General features: G+C 41.8%; 1 protein-coding gene across 1 annotated transcript in view; it reads right to left on the reverse strand.

Annotated features, from left to right (window-relative positions):
• Positions 1 to 11850, reverse strand: part of trpc5a (transient receptor potential cation channel, subfamily C, member 5a) — a 113276-nt gene extending 101426 nt beyond the window's left edge. The window contains exon 1 of the mRNA XM_079671183.1: positions 11782 to 11850. The gene's annotated coding sequence lies outside the window, so the exon portion shown is untranslated. The remainder of the gene's footprint in view (positions 1 to 11781) is intronic.
• Between the last annotated feature and the right edge of the window lie 707 nt (positions 11851 to 12557).

Below are 12557 nucleotides of genomic sequence, written 5' to 3' on the forward strand. Positions count from 1 at the left end.
CACACGGAAACACACAGAAACACACGGAAACACACGGAAACACACGGAAACACGCGGAAACCACACAGACACACACGGAAACACACAGAAACACACAGAAACAAACAAAAACACACAGAAACAAACAGAAACACACAGAAACAAACAGAAACACACAGAAACAAACAGAAACACACAGAAAGACACAGAAACAAACAGAAACACACAGAAACACACAGAAACACACGGAAACACACGGAAACACACAGAAACACACAGAAACACACAGACACACACGGAAACACACGGAAACACACAGAAACACACGGAAACACACAGACACACACAGAAACACACGGAAACACACAGAAACACACAGAAACACACGGAAACACACGGAAACACACGGAAACACGCGGAAACCACACAGACACACACAGAAACACACGGAAACACACGGAAACACACGGAAGCACAAAGAAAAATGTGAAATGTAAAAAAGCATGGTAGCAGCTATAACATTTTGTTCTTATTCTTAAATATAATTGTACATTCTGTATAAAGCCTCTTCTCTACGGTGGCCGACACACTACAACCGCCCGAAACAAGCTGCAGGTTCAGAAACTATACAAATATAAAAACCCAATTGTGCCGAAAATCATGAAGAAACATCTTCAGCAACTTGAGGAAACATGCTGCATTTAGAAAACATTCAGCGACTTGAGGAAACATGTTGCATTTAGAAAACATTCAGCAACTTGAGGAAACATGCTGCATTTAGAAAACATTCAGCGACTTGAGGAAACATGTTGCATTTAGAAAACATTCAGCAACTTGAGGAAACATGCTGCATTTAGAAAACATTCAGCAACTTGAGGAAACATGCTGCATTTAGAAAACATTCAGCAACTTGAGGAAACATGCTGCATTTAGAAAACACTCAGCAACTTCAGGAAACATGCAGCATTTAGAAAACATTCAGCAACTTGAGGAAACATGCTGCATTTAGAAAACATTCAGCAACTTGAGGAAACATGCTGCATTGAGAAAACATTCAGCAACTTGAGGAAACATGCTGCATTTAGAAAATATTCAGCAACTTGAGGAAACATGTTGCATTTAGAAAACATTCAGCAACTTGAGGAAACATGCTGCATTTAGAAAACATTCAGCAACTTGAGGAAACATGCGCAGCGTTTACTAAAAGCTGCAGAAAACAAACGCTATACAAAACGCTGAAGAAGCTCAAAACACAACGAGACCAGGGGACACTAAAGAGTGACGCACACAGCTGGGAGACCAGGGGACACTAAAGAGTGACGCACACAGCTGGGAGACCAGGGGACACTAAAGAGTGACGCACACAGCTGGGAGACCAGGGGACACTAAAGAGTGACGCACACAGCTGGGAGACCAGGGGACACTAAAGAATGATGCACACAGCTGGGAGACCAGGGGACACTAAAGAATGATGCACACAGCTGGGAGACCAGGGGACACTAAAGAATGACGCACACGGCTGGGAGACCAGGGGACACTAAAGAATGATGCACACAGCTGGGAGACCAGGGGACACTAAAGAATGACGCACACAGCTGGGAGACCAGGGGACACTAAAGAATGACGCACACAGCTGGGACCGGGGCTTAAGTCTGTGAAATATCGATAAAGTTCAGAAATAGTTGTGTTTTCGTGCACGAACACACACACACACAGACGTATGAATATTAACAAGCCTGAGAGGAAGCCAACAGACGCAGTTTGTGTGGAAGTATTCATAGCAAAAATGTAAATAGAAGCACATAAGCAAAGCACAACGTCACAATCTGATGAGTATTCAGCTTAAAACCTAAGAAACAACCACCATATGACCCTGATTTCATTCTTCATCTATCACGTTAAAGCATGCTAACATTAGCCGTTAGCATGCTTTAAGGCACTGCTTTAAGGCACTCTCAATGTGAGCTGGGAAAGCAGACAGCGACGTCAGTGTGATATTTAGTTTAAACCAATTAAATTAAGAGCAATAACTAACGAACAATGAGCCGATGTCAGGGTCTGTGTCCGCCCCGTGACATTATTCCTGCGCGTGTCCTGCATGAACACACACACAGATGCCCCCGTTGAATATTAACAAGCCTGTGCACGAGTGCGCAGATGGAGGTAAACACACACACAAACACGTGCAGAGCAGACGCACACATGTTGAGAAGTCTGTGCAACAAACACGAGAAGGAGGAGGAGGAAGAGGAAGAGGAAGAGTATCGACAACATTAATTCACCTGCAGACGCTCGATGAAGAAACGTCTTCAGGTCATAAATTACATGAACCTGTGTGTGTGTTTGTGTGTGTGTGTAAATGTATGTGTGTGTGTGTGTGTGTGTGTGTGTGTGTGTGTGTGTGTGTGTGTGTGTGTGTGTGTGTGTGTGTGTGTGTGTGTGTAAATGTATGTGTGTGTGTGTGTGTGTGTGTGTGTGTGTGTGTGTGTGTGTGTGTGTGTGTGTGTGTGTGTGTGTGTGTGTGTGTGTGTGTGTGTGTGTGTGTGTGTGTGTGTGTGTGTGTGTAAATGTATGTGTGTGTGTGTGTGTGTGTGTGTGTGTGTGTGTGTGTGTGTGTGTGTGTGTGTGTGTGTGTGTGTGTGTGTGTGTGTGTGTGTGTGTGTGTGTGTGTGTGTGTGTGTGTGTGTGTGTGTGTGTGTGCATAATGTCTAAAAACATAATCTCATGATTGCAAGTAAGAAAAAAAGCTTTGATTTATAAATTATAGTTCGAAAATACACCCAAAAAAGTATTTAAAAAAAAAAAAAATACACCAGAAAAAGTATTTAAAAATAAAAAAAAATATATATTTTTTTTTTTATCATATTCATAAGGAATACCTACACATAATTAAGTAATACAATAAAATACTATATTTTACTATATTTCTCAATGATACTAAGAATTATAATGCAAAAACGATCAATCTCTGAAACATCGGGAATCAAATCTCAGTTGAAAAACCTCGGGAATAATCCCAACAACCAAGTTTCTCGTTATTTCTGATCCTGATATTGTCGCCGTTATATTGCAGACACAAAGCCCTCTCTTCTGCGTCCCATGATGCATCCCACCAGAGCCTTGTGTGTGTGTGCTGGTTGCCTGGAAACATTAGCTAATTAAACATTTCATTAGGAAGCTGTTCAGGCTCTTCAGTCTGCAGACAATAATGTTCTGCAAATCACGAGAGGAGCAGCCATCTTTATCTCACTCTGATCCTGGGATAAAACGATCCTCTGAATGATTTGCTGCTTTCGATAAAGACGTGAATAACAACCGAACAGCAGCTGCAGCTTTCATTCTGTGACCTCAGGACTTCCTGTGCCGGCATTAATGAGCGAACGCTTCCCCACAGTAACAGAGGTCTGTCTCGTATTGATCAGAAGTGCTCCTTTATGGAGGTGACGTGGATGTTCTCATGGGTCTGACGACACCACGTGGGTTTCATTCCTGTAAATGGAGGTAGTGGACGTCTGTGATGAAGCCTGGGGTCACCGTTAAAGAGCTTTCTGAACATTAAAGCAGGGAGACATGTCACAGTAGAGACACTTAAACTCCCCTTGACTGTATAAGTTGCCCACTACCAGTCACTAGCAGTGTGTGTGTGTGTGTGTGTGTGTGTGTGTGTGTGTGTGATCAGTGACGTAATTCTGTGATCAATAAACCTGCTTCTTGCGCCATCAAAGCAACTGCAATAACTCAGAGTGTGTGTGTGTGTGTTTGTATGTGAGTGTGTATGTGTGTGACTGTGAGTGTGTGTGTGAGTGTGTGTGTGTGTGTGTGTGTGTGTGTGTGTGTGTGTGTGTGTGTGTGTGTGTGTGTGTGTGTGTGTGTGTGTGTGTGTGTGTGTGTGTGTGTGTGTGTGTGTGTGTGTGTGTGTGTGTGTGTGTGTGTGTGTGTGTGTGTGTGTGAGTGTGTGTGTAATGAACAGGCAATTGTCATCATGGACCTACACGCATCTCAGTTATGTGTGTGTAAGTGTTCAAGCTTGCATATATGAATATAAAGTACCCATCTCTGTGTGTGTGTGTGTGTGTGTGTGTGTGTGTGTGTGTGTGTGTGTGTGTGTGTGTGTGTGTGTGTGTGTGTGTGTGTGTGTGTGTGTGTGTGTGTGTGTGTGTGACTGTGTGTGTGTGTGTGTGTGTGTGTGTGTGTGTGTGTGTGTGTGTGTGTGTGTGTGTGTGTGTGTGTGTGTGTGTGTGTGCGTGCGTGCGTGCGTGCGTGCGTGCGTGCGTGCGTGCGTGCGTGCGTGCGTGCGTGCGTGCGTGCGTGTGTGTGTGTGTGTGTGTCTGTGTGTGTGTCAGTGTATTATCATAGTATTGGTTGCAATCATTTGCTTCTTAAGAGGGTCATCATGATGACATCGTCATATCATAGCAGAGGAGACGAGAGGAGAGATACAGCGAAGCAAGAGGTAAGAAAAAGGAGATGAGGAAAGAAGGGACGAAGGAGGTAACAGTGAGGGACACAAGAGGAGGAAACAAGGACAGGTGAAAGAACAGGAATGATGAGGTAATAAGGAGACCACATTGGAGTAAGAGGAGGAGAAGAGGGAAGATGTGTGGGGTTGTTAACGAGAAGGAGGAAAGAAGAGGTGAGGAAAGGAAAGGAAAAGAGAGTGAGGAAGGGGAGATGTTATTTGCGTGAGAGAAAAGACAAGATGAGAGACGAGAGATTAGAGATTAGGAGGAACATGATAAATAAAAATGAAACAAGAAGGGCAAGGAGATAGGAAACATGGAGGCAATAATGAGAGTCAGAGGGAAGAGGAGGTGAGGATAAAGGAATGAAACAAGAGGGGGCAAGGAGGACAGGGGAAGAAGGGAGGAAGGGATGAGGAGATGACAGTGAAGAAAAGAAGAAGAGACAAGGAAAGGGGAAGCTTAAGGTAAGGAGGGGAGACAAGGTGAGGATATAAGGAGGAGAGGAGAGAAGGGATAGAAGAAAGAAATAAGGAAGAAGTTAATCAAGGAAAGATAAGGAAGGAGATGTCTGAGGAAAACAGAGGAGAGGAGAGGAGGCAAGGTGGAAGAAGCGATGGAAAAAGGGTGAACACTGAAATAAAAAAAATGTAAGAGACAGCTGCACAAAACCATCACAACCTCTCCATCCATCTACTGTGGAGGAAGAGGTGGAGGAGGAAGAAAGAGGAAGAGGAGGGAGGGAGGGAGGATGGTGTGAAAACAGTCCTCACCCACTCAGGTCAGAGACGAGCAGAATCCGAAAACAGCTAAATGAAGGATTTGACTTTAAAAAGTGCTCCTAATCAGACGCACGGATCCACACGGAGGAATCAGAGTCAGAGCGTGTGGAGCTGAGACCGAAGGACGATAGACGTCTGGGCCAAAATGTGTTTTAATGTTTTAAAGAACATTTAGAGGACACGCAACGGCAGACTGTCGAAGAATAACTCAGATCAAAGCAAACGATAACGCCGAACTGGAAGTGATTTCAAAAATGACTTTAAATGCCTTAAAGAATCCCGATAATGCAACTCAAGTAAAAGTACAAAATTACATACTGATATACACCTGAACATCAGCAGGAGAGAACTCTTTAAAGTAGAGACACTACATACTGATATACACCTGAACATCAGCAGGAGAGAACTCTTTAAAGTAGAGACACTACATACGGATATACACCTGAACATCAGCAGGAGAGGACTCTTTAAAGTAGAGACACTACATACTGATATACACCTGAACATCAGCAGGAGAGGACTCTTTAAAGTAGAGACACTACATACTGATATACACCTGAACATCAGCTGGAGAGGACTCTTTAAAGTAGAGACACTACATACTGATATACACCTGAACATCAGCAGGAGAGAACTCTTTAAAGTAGAGACACTACATACTGATATACACCTGAACATCAGCAGGAGAGGACTCTTTAAAGTAGAGACACTACATACTGATATACACCTGAACATCAGCAGGAGAGGATTCTTTAAAGTAGAAACACTACATACTGATATACACCTGAACATCAGCAGGAGAGGACTCTTTAAAGTAGAGACACTACATACTGATATACACCTGAACATCAGCAGGAGAGGACTCTTTAAAGTAGAGACACTACATACTGATATACACCTGAACATCAGCAGGAGAGGACTCTTTAAAGTAGAGACACTACATACTGATATACACCTGAACATCAGCAGGAGAGGACTCTTTAAAGTAGAGACACTACATACTGATATACACCTGAACATCAGCTGGAGAGGACTCTTTAAAGTAGAGACACTACATACTGACATACACATGAACATCAGCAGTAGAGGACTCTTTAAAGTAGAGACACTACAGACTGATATACACCTGAACATCAGCAGGAGAGGACTCTTTAAAGTAGAAACAATACATACTGATATACACCTGAACATCAGCAGGAGAGGACTCTTTAAAGTAGACAAACTACATACTGATATACACCTGAACATCAGCAGGAGAGGACTCTTTAAAGTAGAAAAACTACATACTGATATACACCTGAACATCAGTAGGAGAGGACTTTTTAAAGTAGAGACACTACATACTGATATAAACCTGAACATCAGCAGGAGAGGACTCTTTAAAGTAGAGACACTACAGACTAATATACACCTGAACATCAGCAGGAGAGGACTCTTTAAAGTAGAAACACTACATACTGATATACACCTAAACATCAGCAGGAGAGGACTCTTTAAAGTAGAGACACTACATACTGATATACACCTGAACATCAGCAGGAGAGGACTCTTTAAAGTAGAGACACTACATACTGATATACACCTGAACATCAGCAGGAGAGGACTCTTTAAAGTAGAGACACTACATACTGATATACACCTGAACATCAGCAGGAGAGGACTCTTTAAAGTAGAGACACTACATACTGATATACACCTGAACATCAGCAGGAGAGGACTCTTTAAAGTAGAGACACTACATACTGATATACACCTGAACGTCAGCAGGAGAGGACTCTTTAAAGTAGAGACACTACATACTGATATACACCTGAACATCAGTAGGAGAGGACTCTTTAAAGTAGAGACACTACATACTGATATACACCTAAACATAAGCAGGAGAGAACTCTTTAAAGTAGAGACACTACATACTGATATACACCTGAACATCAGCAGGAGAGGACTCTTTAAAGTAGAGACACTACAGACTGATATACACCTTAATATCAGCAGGAGAGGACTCTTTAAAGTAGAAACACTACATACTGATATACACCTGAACATCAGCAGGAGAGAACTCTTTAAAGTAGAGACACTACAGACTGATATACACCTGAACATCAGCAGGAGAGGACTCTTTAAAGTAGAGACACTACAGACTGATATTCACCTGAACATCAGCAGGAGAGGACTCTTTAAAGTAGAAACACTACATACTGATATACACCTGAACATCAGCAGGAGAGGACTCTTTAAACTAAGTGCAGTTCATATAAATATACTTAGTTCCTCTCCGCTGGGCTCCAGGTGCTTCTATTCCTCAGATGAAGGGAATCTGCTGATATAAAGTGGTGCAGAGATAAAGCCAGCAACACTCCTCATAATATCCGTAGCGACATTCCTCATCCTGAAACAAACACAGGTCACACTAGAGACCACTTTAAATCTATTATTCTCACATATGTCACAGAGCTGATCCACGGTCTGCTCCTAAATCCATCTTTAAACAAACAGTCATGCTAGAAATCTGTCTCAAAAAGCTCCAGTTGTATCTCTTTGAGTCTGTCTCTGATGGGTTTTATGAGCTTAAGGGATGTCGTGTCATTGTTTTTGCACGAAGGAATAAAGTATTTAGTGGCATTAGGAACGAGAAGACGTGTTTTGAGTCAGGTTGGCATCCATCTGTGCAGCTGCAGAGGAGCGGTGGGATGAGGAAGGGACGGGGATCACTGAAGTGTGATCCGTTACGCAATCAACACCATCAGGACGAACATCAGAGCGGGGAAACCAGGAGATACTGACAGTTTATCATGTTCAGAGTCCTTGAGAACAGAGGTGAGTCCTTGGAGAGGAGTCGATGTGTTAGGTTGTATTTTTCTCAAAAGAAGTCGACTGTTGATATTCTTAAGATCTACCAACGGTCTGTCATGAATAGAGCAATACATTAGTCTAAGAAGTGTCTACCAAGTTCACAGAGCCAACTTTGACGTCTCTTAGTTGCAACCAACAGTCCAACAACTCAAACGTATTGAAAATTACTTTAAAATGCTGCTTAATCATTCTCGATTTGTCAAAAAACTCAACAACTAGGTCCAAGACCTGAACCATTATCCGTCATTATTAGACAAGGATAGAGATGTCCCGATCCGATCACGTGATCGGGGATCGGAGCCGATCACGTGATTTTCAAAAGATCGGAATCGGGAGAAAAAAATCGGGGATCGGGATTTTTTTTAAAATAAATACTTTTTTTTTTTTTGTATTCAATGTTACAAAACAAAAATGACCATGTTCAAGTTTTAAAGTCATCCTGAGGCCTTAGTTTTGGTTTCAAATTACACAACATCATGTATGTGTTGCTTCTTTGGGGCTTGTTTTCATAGACCCGGTTGATTATTTCTCTCAAATCTGGCAACAGAGTGGGCAGGGCGCAGTTTCTAATTGTAGCAGTAAGCTAACGAGTACTGATAAGCTTTATTTTGTTTTGATCCAATGCTGCACAACTGAACTGATCCAATGCTGCTGTGAAAGAAAGAAGCTATATCCATGTTGGATAGAATATCCAATTTAAATAAAAAAAATAACCTTAAGGGACAACTTGAATGCTTTTTTTTCTCTTAATACATTGCATAAAGATCGGATCGGGAAAAATCGGTATTGGCAATTTGTCAAAATCAAATGATCGGAATCGGATCGGGAGCAAAAAAAGGTGATCGGGACATCCCTAGACAAGGACCATGCTTAACGACACATAATGATAGTATTTTGTCTTGACTCAAAAGATTGAATATATCACACCAACAATTGTAATTCAAATTCAAAGCATGTATCAACATACAGTCCAAGTTAAGCTATGTGTGCATAAAAGTTTAACATTATAAATCATTTCAATGTTGACAAGACAGTCGCAACTGGGAGGTATACCGCTTCATACCGAATACCGTGAACTTTATACCGTGATGTATTACATAAACCGAAATACCGTTGAAAACGTGTTGAAGGGGACTCGCATCACTCTCTGAAACGCATGCTGGGTACAGCGCCAAGCGAAGTAGCAGTAGCATAACATGTGAAGCTGAATGTAAAGATGGACGCTGAAGAGAGAGAGAAGGAGATGGAGGTATGACGCACAATAGGGCTGCTCGATTATGGCAAAAATCATAATCTCGATTATTTGGGTCAATAATTGATATCACAATTATTAAAAACGATTATCCATTAACTTTGAAAACATCAATTTATTGGAGAAAAAATATGGGAACTGTATGTTTTTAACAGTTGATTACCCTGAACTCTAAGTATAATTCAACTGAAAAACCCAAAAAATAATAATAATAATACAAAAATTATCGTTTTATTTCGATTAGGTTGTTTTCGTAATCGTTGCAAGCCATAATCGTAATTGCGATTAAGCAGCCCTAACACACAAGAAGAACGTAGTAGTTTGTCGTTCAGAGGTTTTTTGGATCGAAAAAATCTGAGGTGAAACAAACAAACATTTATTGCAAATATTGTCAAATTTAAATTTTAGCCCGAGGAGGTAACACAATATCAACAGGAAGCACTTATTGGAGTACAAAGAATGTATGAAACACGATCTGCTTCAACGAGCAGTGCTGGGGAAATGTCTAAAGTAAAGTTAAGTCACAAGTCGCCTGAATACGCATTTGTTCTGCCCATGATAGGAAAAGCTAAAGATGCAAAGAGATCACAAAACACGATATGATTGTATCTCCAAAGAGATATCTCCCACTACATGATCAAAACCTGGGAGCCAAGCTACGTGTTGCCGGGCGGAAATAACCTAACGTTTTTTGTCAGGTTGCAAAATAACTACTTATCAATAATGCACAAACAAAAGCCTCTGAGGAAGCAGGTAAATTTGACTAGTAGAATTAGGAACGTCCTGTACGCAGTGTGACAACAGAGCTCAGAAACACGGCTGAAAACAATGGCTTGGAAACAGAGTTTTTATATTTTGTTGATAAGTGCTACTGCGTCAAGTTATTATCAGATCTATTAACGTGTTCTAAACAAGTTGCATAAATAGTTAAAAAAAACTGCAACTTTATTAAGTGTATCAAAGCATGAAGGAGAGAAACTGAAGCATGTCACACTTCAGAAGCGAGAAGCAGGACATTTAGCTGCGTTTGCCTGAAGAATGGACTGACACAATGTTGCTGATTCCGTTTAAATTGATAAAATTATTACTGCAGCCCAAAAAGAAAAACCAAGGCCGGAAGTGTAATGTTCACGATAATAAATGATGATTGTGCAACTATTATCTTTGTAATTACTCCTGATGATATACATTATTTCACTGTCTTTCACAAAAGCAGGAAAGAAACCGAATAGAAAACTGCTGACGTGCCGCTGTTTTATAACTAATACAATCTCAAGATGCAATTATTGCTCATCTGCTGCTGGATGCTCATATCGTGGACCTGTGTGTGTGTGTGTGTGTGTGTGTGTGTGTGTGTGTGTGTGTGTGTGTGTGTGTGTGTGTGTGTGTGTGTGTGTGTGTGTGTGTGTGTGTGTGTGTGTGTGTGTGTGTGTGTGTGTGTGTGTGTGTGTGTGTGTGTGTGTGTGTGTGTGTGTGTGTGTGTGTGTGTCGCAGCAGTAGAAACCTAATGTTTGGCAGCCCGACATTTAGAGAGAGGAGGCTTTACTTTTAACTTAGGTAAAGAGAGAGGTGTTAATATGCAAAACACACACACACACACACACACACACACACACACACACACACACACACACACACACACACACACACACTCACACTATCTCTCGTTTCTACATTCTCGTTTTTTTAGTGTGTGTGTGTTTCTTCCTTTCCTTATTCGTGCACACGCACAGGTTTAAATGTAAACACATGCAGAGAACGTGTACGCGCATAGAAAAACCTGCACAACCTCCATGTCATGTAAGCGAAATAACGCATGAACGCGCAAAGAACAGAGACCCACACAAACTCCGCAGCACGCCTCTCTCTCTCTCTCTCTCTCTCTCACACACACACACACACTCTCTCTCTCTCTCTCCCTCTCTCTCTCTGCACCCCCTCTCTGAGCAGCATTAGTCAACAGAGTCAGATACATAAACCACCCACCAGTCACCCAAAGCATCAGCTTTTCTCTGCAACAACACACAACCTGCAGCACTGCAACATCATTAAAACACACTCACTGAAATCACATCCAAACACCCAGAAATCAGAGAGGGATTCTGGGTAAACATCTGATCAGCAAGTTGGTGATACGAAGGTGTAATAGAGTCAGTGGGAGGCAGAATCTGTGTGTCTGACAGGAATAAACCCACTGATGGAGGTACAGCAGAGAAAATGCGCACCAAAGTCAAAAAATGTGCTTCCGCCTAACGGCTGTTAAAACTGACATTCTACATTATGGCGGAGGTTTATCTCCTGGGTAAAGCGGACTGAACATGACAGGCAGCGGTGTCACATTTGAAATGCTACAGTTGGACTTAATTAATCAATTACGGATGCTTACAGGTGTTAATTCCCGCCGTCCGTTTGATGCGGATTTAAAGGCTTTAAAGAACTGTTTGATGTCTCTTACCTTCAAAGGGAGTCTGTCTCTCTCCGTGTGCATAGAAAAAAATAAAAATAAAACCGCGTTTGCTCCAAATGTAAGGTTAGTCCCCCTCTCCCCGGGGTGTCGCGCACCTCATGTGCGGAGGATTCTCACTGAGATCTCTGCTCACTGCGTGTCTGTCTGTCTCCACATCTCGCGAGAGCTCCTCCTTCTCACGCCTCCTTATGCTCTCTCTCTCTCTTTCTCATCCCCTCTCCTTAGAAAAAACACAGACCTGAAGCTACAGGTGTTAGAAATATTCTTACAATGCTAAACATCCACACAAATCTTAAAGCTGCAACGAAACCACCACCAAATCTCACTTTCTTTCAAAGATGTATATAATTTCGTGCTGAATTTCAGGGGGAATCTGCTTTCTACTCCTCTGCTGTTAATTCACAGTTATAGTTATCATATTTTCCATGAAAAACAAGCAATAAGTGCATAAAATGTTAGGTAGTATTGGTAGCATATCTTGCCTCAAAACGATGCAGAGAAACTAGTCCATGCATTTGTTACTTCAAGGCTGGATTATTGTAACTCCTTATTATCAGGGTGTACCAAGAAGTCAGTCAAATCGCTTCAGCTGATTCAAAATGCTGCAGCTCGTGTACTAACCAGAGTTAGGAAAAGGGACCACATTACTCCTGTTCTGGCTGCCTTACACTGGCTCCCTATAGAACACAGGATAGAATTTAAAATTCTTCTTCTCGCCTACAAAGCCCTTAATGGGCAGGCGCCATCTTACCTTAAAGAACTCA

Source organism: Notothenia rossii (genome assembly GCF_949606895.1).
Source record: "Notothenia rossii genome assembly, chromosome: 3".
NCBI classification, from domain to species: domain Eukaryota; kingdom Metazoa; phylum Chordata; class Actinopteri; order Perciformes; family Nototheniidae; genus Notothenia; species Notothenia rossii.